The sequence below is a fragment of the Pseudorca crassidens genome, chromosome 10 (assembly GCF_039906515.1).
Source record: "Pseudorca crassidens isolate mPseCra1 chromosome 10, mPseCra1.hap1, whole genome shotgun sequence".
Lineage (NCBI taxonomy): Eukaryota > Metazoa > Chordata > Mammalia > Artiodactyla > Delphinidae > Pseudorca > Pseudorca crassidens.
In genome coordinates, this window is record NC_090305.1 from 79,114,659 (window position 1) to 79,126,238 (window position 11,580).

At 41.5% G+C, this 11,580-nt stretch overlaps 1 protein-coding gene across 35 annotated transcripts in view; it reads right to left on the reverse strand.

Annotated features, from left to right (window-relative positions):
* The window catches only part of FHIT (fragile histidine triad diadenosine triphosphatase), a 1,451,597-nt gene extending 1,445,229 nt beyond the window's left edge, over positions 1-6,368 (reverse strand). For 27 of the 35 annotated variants that reach the window (XM_067755025.1, XM_067755001.1, XM_067754998.1 and 24 more), the window contains exon 1: positions 6,208-6,367. The gene's annotated coding sequence lies outside the window, so the exon portion shown is untranslated. The other 8 variants (XM_067755011.1, XM_067755012.1, XM_067755007.1 and 5 more) reach the window with 3 other exon arrangements.
* Positions 6,369-11,580: the final 5,212 nt, after the last annotated feature.

Below are 11,580 nucleotides of genomic sequence, written 5' to 3' on the forward strand. Positions count from 1 at the left end.
AAGAGGCCACAGCAGTGAGAGGCCCGCGTACCGCATAAAAAAAAAAAAAAAAATGTTGCTAGTAAAAATGGGTTGTATTTTATCTGAACAATAGTTTAAGCCTTTTCAATAACATGGCCACAACTCATGAAAACATGTAACTCAGTTTCTTTTGAACATGATTTTCATGGGTTAATAACTTTTTTTTAGCTCTGAGGAATGGAACAAACTAAATACCAGAAAGAGAAAAGCAGTCTGAAACTCAACATTAAGGAGAATCCTGACTAGGGTAAGCACAGCTAGAGATAAAAAGGGTTAGAACGGGGGTGTCCTAGTAAGTAATCTCAAAGGTAACCCAGGGCACAACCTACAGTTAGTTCATCAGATTCCAAGAGAGATTTGTGACTAGGCTTATTATCTCTTTCACTCCCAAAGACTTCAGCTACTTTCCAGATATTTCATTCCCCACCCAGGCCCTTAGACTGTACTTGATTTATTTTGTGATGTTATGGTTTTTAAAATCAATGGTTCTCAATCCTAGATGCACTTCATTATAACCCAGGAAACTTAAAAAAGAAATTATCAACGCCTGCCTCCCCTCCGGCACTCTGATTTAATTTGTATGGATGGGACCAGCCCCAGGTGATTCTAACTTGCAAAAAGGGTTGAGAATCACTGGTTGGAGAACAATCCAAACAGGTTAAAATTATGTAAAGAAGGAGGCACTATAATTGGGCTAAATAAATTTACAAGGCTAGGCAAGGTGCCTCAAGTTCCTGCAATCAGATATAAGATGGTACTTTCAGGATCCCAGATTTTTTTCCATCAAATTGAGAGACTCAATTGCTGAGAGAAATCTATTTGCCCATAATGTTCAAATTTTTACGAAGTTCAGCACTTCACCTGTGAGACAGAAGCAAAAACAGTAGAATTAAAGGTAATCTATTCCACCTAGCATTCAAAATGTGCTAAACAAGAAAATGTGATAAACAAGGAAATGTGGAGCAGGGTGCATAATATTATGATTTTTACTAATAACCATAAGAGTAAAATCAAAGCTACCATTTACTGAGTGCCAATTACTGTATTAAGCACAGTAACCCTTTCCAAGGGTGACCTCATTGAAAATTTAAAACATGATTAAAGCAATAGAAATTATTACCCACCTTTCACAGATAATAAGGAAATTGAGGCTCAAAGAGATTACCTCACTTTCCCCAGAGTCACACAGCAAATAAGTGGAAAAACCAAGATTAGAATCCAGGTCTTCTGCTCTCTAACCCATTCTCTTAATCACCATTATCTCTGACCTAGAACACTGAAGAGTCTCCTAAGTACTTGCTACTCAAAGGATAGTCCATAGACCAGCAGCAACAGCCTGCTGGTGCTGGCCCATTCCAGATCTGCTGAATCAGACTCCACATTTTAAGATCAGCGGGAGATTCACATGCACGTTAAAGTTAAAGAAACGCAAGACTATCTGGTTTTCCCACATTATTACCTCTCACAAATTCATCATCCATACTGCATCCAAAGTCTTTAAAAAACAAATCCAATAATTTTATTTCTCCACTTAAGACTTTTAAATGGTTTCACAAATACCCTTGGAATAAAGTCCAAAATTCTTTTGCAATACAGATAACTGGACTCTGCATAATATCACCCATGCCTGCCTCTGCAGCCTCATCTCTCCCACCTCCCCCATTCAGTGATTTGTATACCCCAAGCACAAAGACTTTTCTGCTCATCAAATCCCAACACACTCTACCTTCCTTGCTTCTTTCCTTCAAGTTCTTCCCTGCTTAGAATATACCACAACCCACCACCATGACCACCTCCATGTCAGCCACATTCAAGGCTGTATCTCCACTGCATAACAGTGCAGTGCCTGGCACAGAGCTAGGAGCAGGATAAATGTGCTCAATAAATACATGCTTAAGACAACTTGACTGAGGGCCTCAACTGTTTCCTTCGTTCATCTGCTCTTTGCTCTCGCTATGATCCTCATTTCATTTCTCCTTCCCTATCCCCAGCATCACCCCTCTTCTGTAACTCACCTCTCTATCAGTAACCTCATGGCTACTGAAGTTGTCAGCTTTAGAAAGAAGCACTGCCGTGTCCACATAGCCACTGCCCCGGGATTACTCACCAGCTGGATGACAACTGCTTCACTTTAACCCTGAGGCTCCTGGGATAGGCCCAGTCCTTTCCAGAAGTGGACAGAAGGCCCTACTGACCGTTTTTCAATCCAAGATTTAATATATAGATGAAACCAGAGATCAGGGACCTCTCAGCAGTCAATGAAGAGCCAAAAGCTTCACTATCTCTCTGCCTACACAAGACACTTTCACTGAGCTGACAAGATGGATTATCAAGAGTTGCAGTTAACTTCATAGTTTATATGTGATGGCCAAGCTTGCTACTCTAAGAAAACAAATGACAAGACCCTTTTATAAAACAGATATCTGCCTCCAGTTTAAATCCTGAGTAAATATATTTTCATATACACATTTACATTAATAATGACAAAAATAAGATCTATTCATCTATTAAATGCAAGCTATTGAGCACCTGACATGCTCAAAGCTTTAAACACACTATCTTATTTAATCTTTATCATCACTTTATGCGGTAGAATGCTTATTATCCTTGCTTTACAGAAGAGGAAACCAAGGGCTTAGTAACATGCCTAAGAGGCAGGGCTGGGATTTCAGTCATAGGCCTTCAGACTACCACTCTCTATTGCTTCTCTATGTTTTGCTATTTGGATCACTTTCTCATCTTAGAAGTCACAGACCTGGACATTCCCAAAGCAACAGTCCCTCAGAGCATGACCTCAAAAGCTGTAGCAACAGCTTGTATTTCAAAGCTGCCTTTCTGCATTAAAAGAGAAAACTGAGATTCAGGGGGAAAATGTGGGAATAGAGCTCAAAGGTGCTTATGAATGCAATTCCACAAATACTTTTTCTGTGTCTACTAGTGGTCACGCACTTTGCTGGAAGCTGACTGATCAGACTGTCATTTAGGAGAGTGCTGGTGGGACAGAGGGTGACCAGGAGAACATCTCCCATAATGACTATCTCAGGAACGTTTAGCCAGTAATTTATAAAACTGCTACTTTATTATCTAATTATGTAGAAATCATCTTTCACACACAAGAGGTGAGAGTAATCTGCTTTATCTGTGAATACATAATTGAAAGGGCCAATGTGTCTTCTAAAACAAAAGTTTTATATAATTCCATCAACTCATGTGTTCATTTATGTTACCCTATATTAGAGGATTAGATTTTAACATATGTGAATGCAAACACAATGTCAGATTTTGTTCTCGTGTCTTACAGGACAAAAGAGAAAAGAGTATTGGGAGCCAAGACAAGACTAATTCCCAAAATACAAATGGAACATATTGAAGCTGCATGTACATTAAAAGAAAGAGAGCTGCATGTACACAGAAACATTTCCTAAAGCATTCCACCAAACATGTACAGGAATAAGGCAAGGACAAGGATACTAAGTAAAATAAAGCATGAGCCTAAAAGGTCACATACAGGACTATGAGGCCTCCAGAACCCTGCCTCCTTGCAGAAACAGAATGCTTCTGACACAAGGGCATGAGATGAAGGCTGTGAATGTTGTACCTCAATTCCCTAATTTTTTAAATTAAAAAGTTAGATTAGATGATTTATAAGGTCCTTCTAGCCCTAACCCATTAGCTACTTTTCATCCATGAGGCCCTGTACCTAAAGAGAGATGAGCTATATGTTCAGAAAACATTTGTTGAATGCATGAAATATTACGTTACCAATAATAAGAAAAGAGACTTTACAACAATTGGTCCTGGTCTGTGGCCTAGGAAGAACAAATTAGGAGAGAAACTATTATCTAAACAGCTTCACATATGGTGTCCCTGCTAGCTGTCTGCTGGTAGAATGAAAATAACCCTGGACTTGGAAACAAGACGTTCGGGTCTAGTCTCATCCCTGACACAGACCAGCTGTGTGACCTTGGGCAAACTGCTTCACCACCTGCACCAGTTTCCTCATCTCTAAAATAAAAGTATTATAAAACTCTATATAGCTAACATTTGTGGAACCTCTACTATATGCCAGGAACTGTTCCAAGATCTTTGCCTTAGATTTAAATGATCTCAAAGGTTTTTGCAGCACTACCGTTTAGTGTTTAACTACAGAGGCAACATGGTATAGTGGAAAGATTCCAAATTCCGTACTCAGAAAGCTCGGGCTCCCTCCACCTCCATAAGATAGAGTCTTTTTCTAAGCAGAGTCTGTCAAGCAGACTGGGTTACAATCTCGGTAGTTCTATTCACTAGCTTAGTTAACTTCGACACGTTGCTCAACTTCCCTATTTCCTAGCCTTAGTTTTCTAATATGGAAAATGCATATGAAAATGGCTATTTCTCTCATATAGCGCTTGAGAGGATTAAACTATAACTAAATGTAATATCTACTTATTTATAAAAGATATATTACATTTTATTACTAGGTGTGTGACCGTGTACAAATCGTCTTCTCAAGTTTTTTTCTTATCTACAAATGGGAGATACAGTATTATTACGAGAGATAGTATGAACATGCTCTGTAAACTGTTGAGTGTTAGCACTGTTTGAAAGCATGCATAATTCCTAAGATACTTAGAAAAGCGTATACAATAAACCCCCACGTAGTACTTGGAAGAGCGTATACAATCAAAAACAACAAAAAGACATTTTTGCTAAACATATTTCACTACACCCAGCTCGCAGCTAGTGGACGCAGGGCAAGCAGCCAAGAACGCAGGGCCACATGGAAGTTGTAGTTCCGAGTCAAGGGGCTGCTCCAGAGAACTGCTGGAAGTGAGACTTCAACTCCCAGGAGACACCTCGCCAAGCCAAATGACACGCTGGGAGATGGAGTACCAACCCTCCGGGAAACTAGAGGCGGGACTACAACTCCCAGAAGCCTCCGCTGCCCTGGGCCGCTGGCGGTAAGATGGAGCCAGAAAATAGAGAGTTCAGGTACAGGACCTTAACAGGTGCGAGTCGGGGCCGCTTTCGGTAGTCCCGGACCCAGCAAGGATCTGAGCCTTTCTAACATGACCACAGGCTGTATTCTATGCCAATCCCAAGCACAGTTCTGAGAGACGCACAATAATAAAAGTTTGAATGTGGCAAACTTTCACAAGCAAGACTTCATCTAGGTTTCAGCTCCTGGCAGATCCTTGGGCCACTTAGGCAGGGAGCGTTAAGTTCTTTTTTCCCCGGTAAGCACTGAGTGGCTGGTCATACAGCAGAGGCAGAATTTGATCATAGAGAGGAAGCTGCAAATCCAGCTCCAGTTCCACTAACCGGCCTTTTTCCCCCACATGAACACACCTTAAAAATCCCCGCATGTTTTCATATAAAAACTACATTAGGGCTTCCCTGGTGGCGCAGTGGTTGGGAGTCCGCCTGCCGATGCAGGAGACGCGGGTTCGTGCCCCGGTCCGGGAGGATCCCGCATGCCGCGGAGCGGCTGGGCTCGTGAGCCATGGCCGCTGAGCCTGCGCGTCCGGAGCCTGTGCTCCGCAAAGGGAGAGGCCGCGGCAGTGAGAGGCCCGCGTACAGCAAAAAAAAAAAAAGAAAAAAAACCTACATTAAGCCATAAAATAGATGTAAGGAAGTCCAACAGAGTACTGATTTCTCCCACCATAATGAATTATTTTTTTGTGTCTTTTAACTACTAAATGTAAAATTCTCTCCCAAAATATTGCCTTCCCCGTGTCCTGCCTAGCTCCTCCTCCTGGACACTTGTTCAAACCCTCCTCCCTCCCCCTGGGGAACCCAGAGCTGGATGTTTAACACACATCTGTTGGGGCACAGAGTCCTGCTACTTGACAGTAAAACTGAAAAAAATCCAAAAGCGGCCCATGCCAACTACACCACCAGAGCCAGGAGCTGGGGCGTCCCCTGGAACCGCTGGCATGCCCCCATGCCTCAGTTTACCCACTTACAAAATGCGGCGGAGGAGGGGCGGGTTAGGGTTAGGGCCGGTGCTCAGGAAGTGGCCGTGAGAAGGTGAGGTGAGGTGGGAGGGTCCTCCCGACAGACCCCTCACTACCTCCCAACGAGCTGCGTGGACCCAGTCAGTCCCCGCTCCACTGGACCACCGGAGTAATGATGAGACGCGCGCGAAACCCCGGATCTGCGCCACAGAAACACTGTTCGACTTGGGCTTGCCCCCGCCCCTACCTTCCAAGATCTTGGCAGCTGGGAAGTGAAAGGCAGAGGGAGGGAGTGCGGGGCAGAAGCAGTTCCCGGGCGTGTGCCCACGAGAGTGGCTGCCTGAGGGACCCAGGAGCAGAGGGCAAAAAGCCTCTCCAGTGGACGGAGCGGAGCAAGGACTACAACTCCCAGACGGCCCCGCGGCGGGGAAGGGCCCCAACATGGCTACTCGTCTGGGGACAGACACTCGGGCCAATAGGCGCAGAGCACGTGCTTATACCGGGCCAATCAAAAGCCATAATGACAAAAATCCCTGTTTAGGGGACGGGAAACACTGTCGCTCTCTGGAAAGAAGCTGAGGTGAGAATTCCCTCAGAAAGGGATTTCGTCATAATCCACACAATCTTTGTTTTTTACCAAATGTAGAAAGTAACATGATTGTTTAGGCTGTGCTGCATTTTTGCTTCCTTCTTTCCTCCCACACGCGCTCAACTTACCCACCCCTCACTGCTCCTCACTGTCTGAATTTCCTTTCGCTTCGTTTCCTCACTCTGGATCTTTTTTGATTCCTAAAGCCTTCCTTTCTTTTGTTTCTCTCAGCACGCGGGCTCGCAGGCCTTAATTGAACCGGTGTATGACTGCACTCCGCCTTCCCGGACATCCTAACCAAAATTGAACCACAGACTCCCCTGTCCATTCCTTTCTTCTTTTTTTGTGTTATTTTTCTCCTTAGCTCTTGTCCTTAACCAAGCATTGTATATAATTTATCTTTTTTATCATCTTGCCCCTTAGAATGAAAGATCTGTTATAGATATGGGGTTTTTTTTCTGGTTACTGCAGTGTTTCTAGCACCTAAAAGTATAAATAGTATCTATAATATATATAGTATACTATTTTATATTATAAATTTTAATTTAAACTTATATATAATCCATATATTTATATACTATAAAATTTCTATTATAATATTTTATATAGTATATATATACACCCATACTATATGTATTACATATAGTGTATATATATATATGTATATAATAGACACTCAGTAAATGTATTTCAAGTAATTAAATGAATTATTCTCTATTCTCCCTTTCTTTGGTGCAGATCAATTCAGTTCATGTCTGACCACCGTGGGGCCCTTGTGCTTGCTCCCTTTTTAAATTGAAAATCATTCAGTATATTCTGCCCAGTGCCATATAGGTGCTGGAGAAATTGAATCATTCTCAGTTCCTAACCTCAAGATGCTCTTGGTCTAGGGGAGGATGAGAAGCAAACATAATTTTGCAATAAATGCAACTGAAAATTGCAGAACAGCTAAATAATTTCACAAAGGCATACAGCTCATAAACAGGGACTAGAATCCTGGTCTTCAGACTCTTGTTACTACACCATGCTGCTTCTTATAGCTACCTCTCTTCTTCAAGATTGCCTCCTTCCCTTTTCTTTCCTCCCAATCCTAGTGCCAAGGAAAAAGAGACATTTGCCAGTCATCTTTTACATTTAAAAGGGAGAAACAAAGAGCAATTACACTTGGACAAACACTTAGATAGGTCCCTACTTTCCCTGACACCATTTTCTTTTTTTTTTTTTTTTTTTGTGGTACGCGGTCCTCTCACTGTTGTGGCCTCTCCCATTGCGGAGCACAGGCTCCGGACGCGCAGGCTCTGCAGCCATGGCTCACGGAACAAGCGGCTACGCGGCATGTGGGATCTTCCCGGACCGGGGCACAAACACGTGTCCCCTGCATCGGCAGGCGGACTCTCAACCACTGCGCCACCAGGGAAGCCCCTTCTTTTTTTTTTCTCTCACTTTTTTCTTTGGCCTGCTTCATTACATGCAGGTGATTACACCAAGTCTTAGATCTCACATCCTTTCTGATGTTTGAACCCCACAGATAGTAGCGAGGTGTCCTACAAAATGTCCTGGTGTGAAACACTGATGTCTTAGGAAGCTTGACTCAGAGAATGTCACAGTGGATTATGGTCAGTTTCCAGATCATCACACAGACACCGTGGCCGCATAAAATAATAGAGAATTGTGAATAGGTGAAATTGAAAACAATTGCAGTTAAAACAGCAGAAATATGATCAATATGTGTACAGACTGATTTCATGCACAGGGATTAAAACCCCTGTCCAGGCTTCCTACCCTAATCTTCTGTTAATTTGGGGTGGTTTCCTATAATACAGCAGTTCTTTCTAGCTTTTATGAGAAAAAAGCAGTCCCAGCTTTTCTCAGGCTGATTGGCATGAGAGATTTCAACACAAATGTCAGCAGCCACACTAAATGTGGAAGAAATTACTGAACCATATGAAACTGGAAAGCTCAACAACTAGACTCTTCTCCTGAGAAAGTATCAGCCTATAATCATTACATCTCCTACTTAGCAATCAGAAGGTAAATATCATGAACATACTTAGGATCTAAACAGTGGTATCTAATGATTATTAAACCGTTGTCTGGCAACCTACTATGAACATATGCATATTCAGCTGTGAATGACGCTGTCTGATTGGCATGATCTTCGGCAGTATATACATTCACAGAGAGCTTTAAGATGCGGCACTTGAACCGGTTTGCAGGGTAGAAATTGAGACGCAGATGTAGAGAACAAACGTATGGACACCAAGGGGGGAAAGCGGTGGCGGGTGGTGGTGGTGGTGGTGTGATGAATTGGGAGATTGGACCCAGGACATGCAAGTGCCGAGATAATCAGTGGGGAGATAACTATCTGATCTGCAGCTTCATTAGTAATCACCTGGAGATGGCATCTTAGTTTGTGTTCTCCCACAAGTATATCCTGAGACAAGTATTCAAGTGCAAGTAGTTTATTTAGGAGGTAATTGCAGGAAACTGCAGTGGGAGAATAGGAAAATGAAATGCGGAAGGGAAGACAGACAAAGAAGGTGCACTATCAAGCATATTACTGCTCGGGGTGATCAGAGCTTAATCTTCCTGGGGAACTCTAGGAAACAATGTGGAACCCATGCCTTAGATTGAGCTATCCCACCAAAGTGACAAAAGAACCCTATTGTTTAAACACCATCTCCCATCAGTCAATGATTGGGGGCTGTTTTCAGGGGCTGTTAAGTCCCTGGCTCTTCATCATACTGTATGAAAGGCAGAGTTGCTCAGTGACCTGAGGAAGCCAGAGATACAGGTGCAGCCATGTACTGGTGGGACACCAGTAGTATCTGCTACAGGTGGCTTTGGTTCACCACAAGCTTTTATCACTGAGACTAGCAGAATAAGAATAATTCAAAATTAAATAAATACGTACAAAAAGAACTAACCAAATGAACAAAAAAACCAAGCAGCCTACCACCTTGTATACCTCATCACGTGAACAGTTAAAATAGACAGCACTTTCTAAATCCTCACTAAAACAAAAACTGAACAAAAACGGCAACAACAAAAACCTCTTTTACACTGGGAAATCTTTGGGGACTTACGGAGAAGCTTCAGAGGAACTGGGGTTTAGTAGAGAGGGGAGGAATGAGATCAAGAAAAGGGGAAAAGGGAAATTAAAGAAATATTGCTGGAGGCAATGTGTTCATTTCGTGATATTGAAGAAACATAAGTAAAGATTTTTGAGAAGTTAGCATTAAATGCATAAACTGTGTCTTTAGACCTAAAAGACAGGTTTTTTTCCCAATTTTGTTGAGATATAATTGACATACATCACTGTATAAATTTAAGGTTTACAGCATAATGGTTTGACTTACATATATTGTGAAATGATTACCACAATACATTCAGCTAACATTCATCTTCTCATACAGATAAACTAAAAATAAAAGAAAGGAAAAAAATTATCCTTGTGATGAGAACTCTTTAAGATTTACTTTCTTAACTTTGCTGTATATCGTACAGCAGTGTTAGCTGTAGTCATGTTCTACATTACACATCTAGTACTAATTTATCGTGTAACTGGAAGTTTGTACCTTTTGACCACCTTCCTCAGTTCCCTCTCCCCCAACCCCCTGCCTCTGGTAACCACAAATCTGATCTTTTTCTATGAATTTGGTGTGGGGTTTTTTGTTTTTTGTTTTTTGTTTTAGATTCCACATATAAGTGAGATCATACAGTTTTGTCTTTCTCTCCCTGACTTATTTTACTTAGCCTACTGCCCTCAAGGTCCATCCATGTTGTCACAAGCAGCAGGATTTCCTTGTTTTTTATGGCTGAATAATATTCCATTATTATGACATTCCATATAATATTGCATATATTCGACAACTTCTTTATCCATTCCTCCGTTGATGAATGCTTAGGTTGTTTCCATGTCTTGCCTATTGTAAATAATGCTCCTATGAACATGGGAGTGCATATATCTTTTTGAGTTAGTGTTTTCATTTCCTTTGGATATATTCCCAGAAGTGAAATTGCTGGATCATATGGTAGTTCAATTTTTAATTTTTTGAGGATCCTCCTTACTGTTTTCCATATGGCTGTACCAGTTTACAGTCCCACCAACAGTGCACAAGGGTTCTCTCATCACATCCTTGCCAGCATTTTTTATCTCTTCTCTTTTTGTTAATGGTCATTCTAACAGATGGGAGGTGATACCTCATTGTGGTTGTGATTTCCATTTCCCTAATGACTAATGATGTTGAGCATCTATTCATGTACCTGTTGGCCTTTCATATATCTCCTTTGGAGAATTGTAGAAGACAGTTTTGTGAAAGACTTCTGTGGGTTGTGCCATAATAGCACTTCTTCATAGCAAGTAGCTTTACTTGAAATTATAGTCCCTATTTATGTCTTTCTGTTTATCATCTTTCACCTCCAAGTAGAATGTAAGCCTCTGAAGGCAAGAACTTTGTTTTTGTCTTATTCGATAGTAGGCACTCAATAAATATGTGGTAAAAGAATGACTATGTTATGGCCACAAAAGCAAACAGGGTAAGTACTACAAGGACCTGATATTTGTACCACTCACTGCATTCAGCTAAGCCATAAAGTAAAGAGACAAAAGTAACCCCACAATAACCTCTCATTATCGCAAAGCTTAGGACCACCCTGATGTGTAAAAACCTGGTCGTCACATACTTTTCTGCTTTAGCCAAACACTCCCAACAGCTCACAGGACCTACAAAGAAATCTTTACCATGGAAACAGAATTTCAAAACTGGAAAGGCCTAGAGGTCAAAGAGTTGAACCCTCTACATAAGTCATCTCAGCCATATATTACAGGTTATAGTCCAGACTTTTGGACAAGAGTCTTGGCGGTATTTATTTAATTGGGAAAAAATCACATCCAATATGAAAATATCGTACTAGAATAAAGAAAAAATGATGCGTCGTAATACAAAGTATAAAAAGGTTGGGAAACTCATCTGTACCAAATGTTCCCACCTCCTTCACAATTTCTCATCCCATAATCACTCAGCTTTT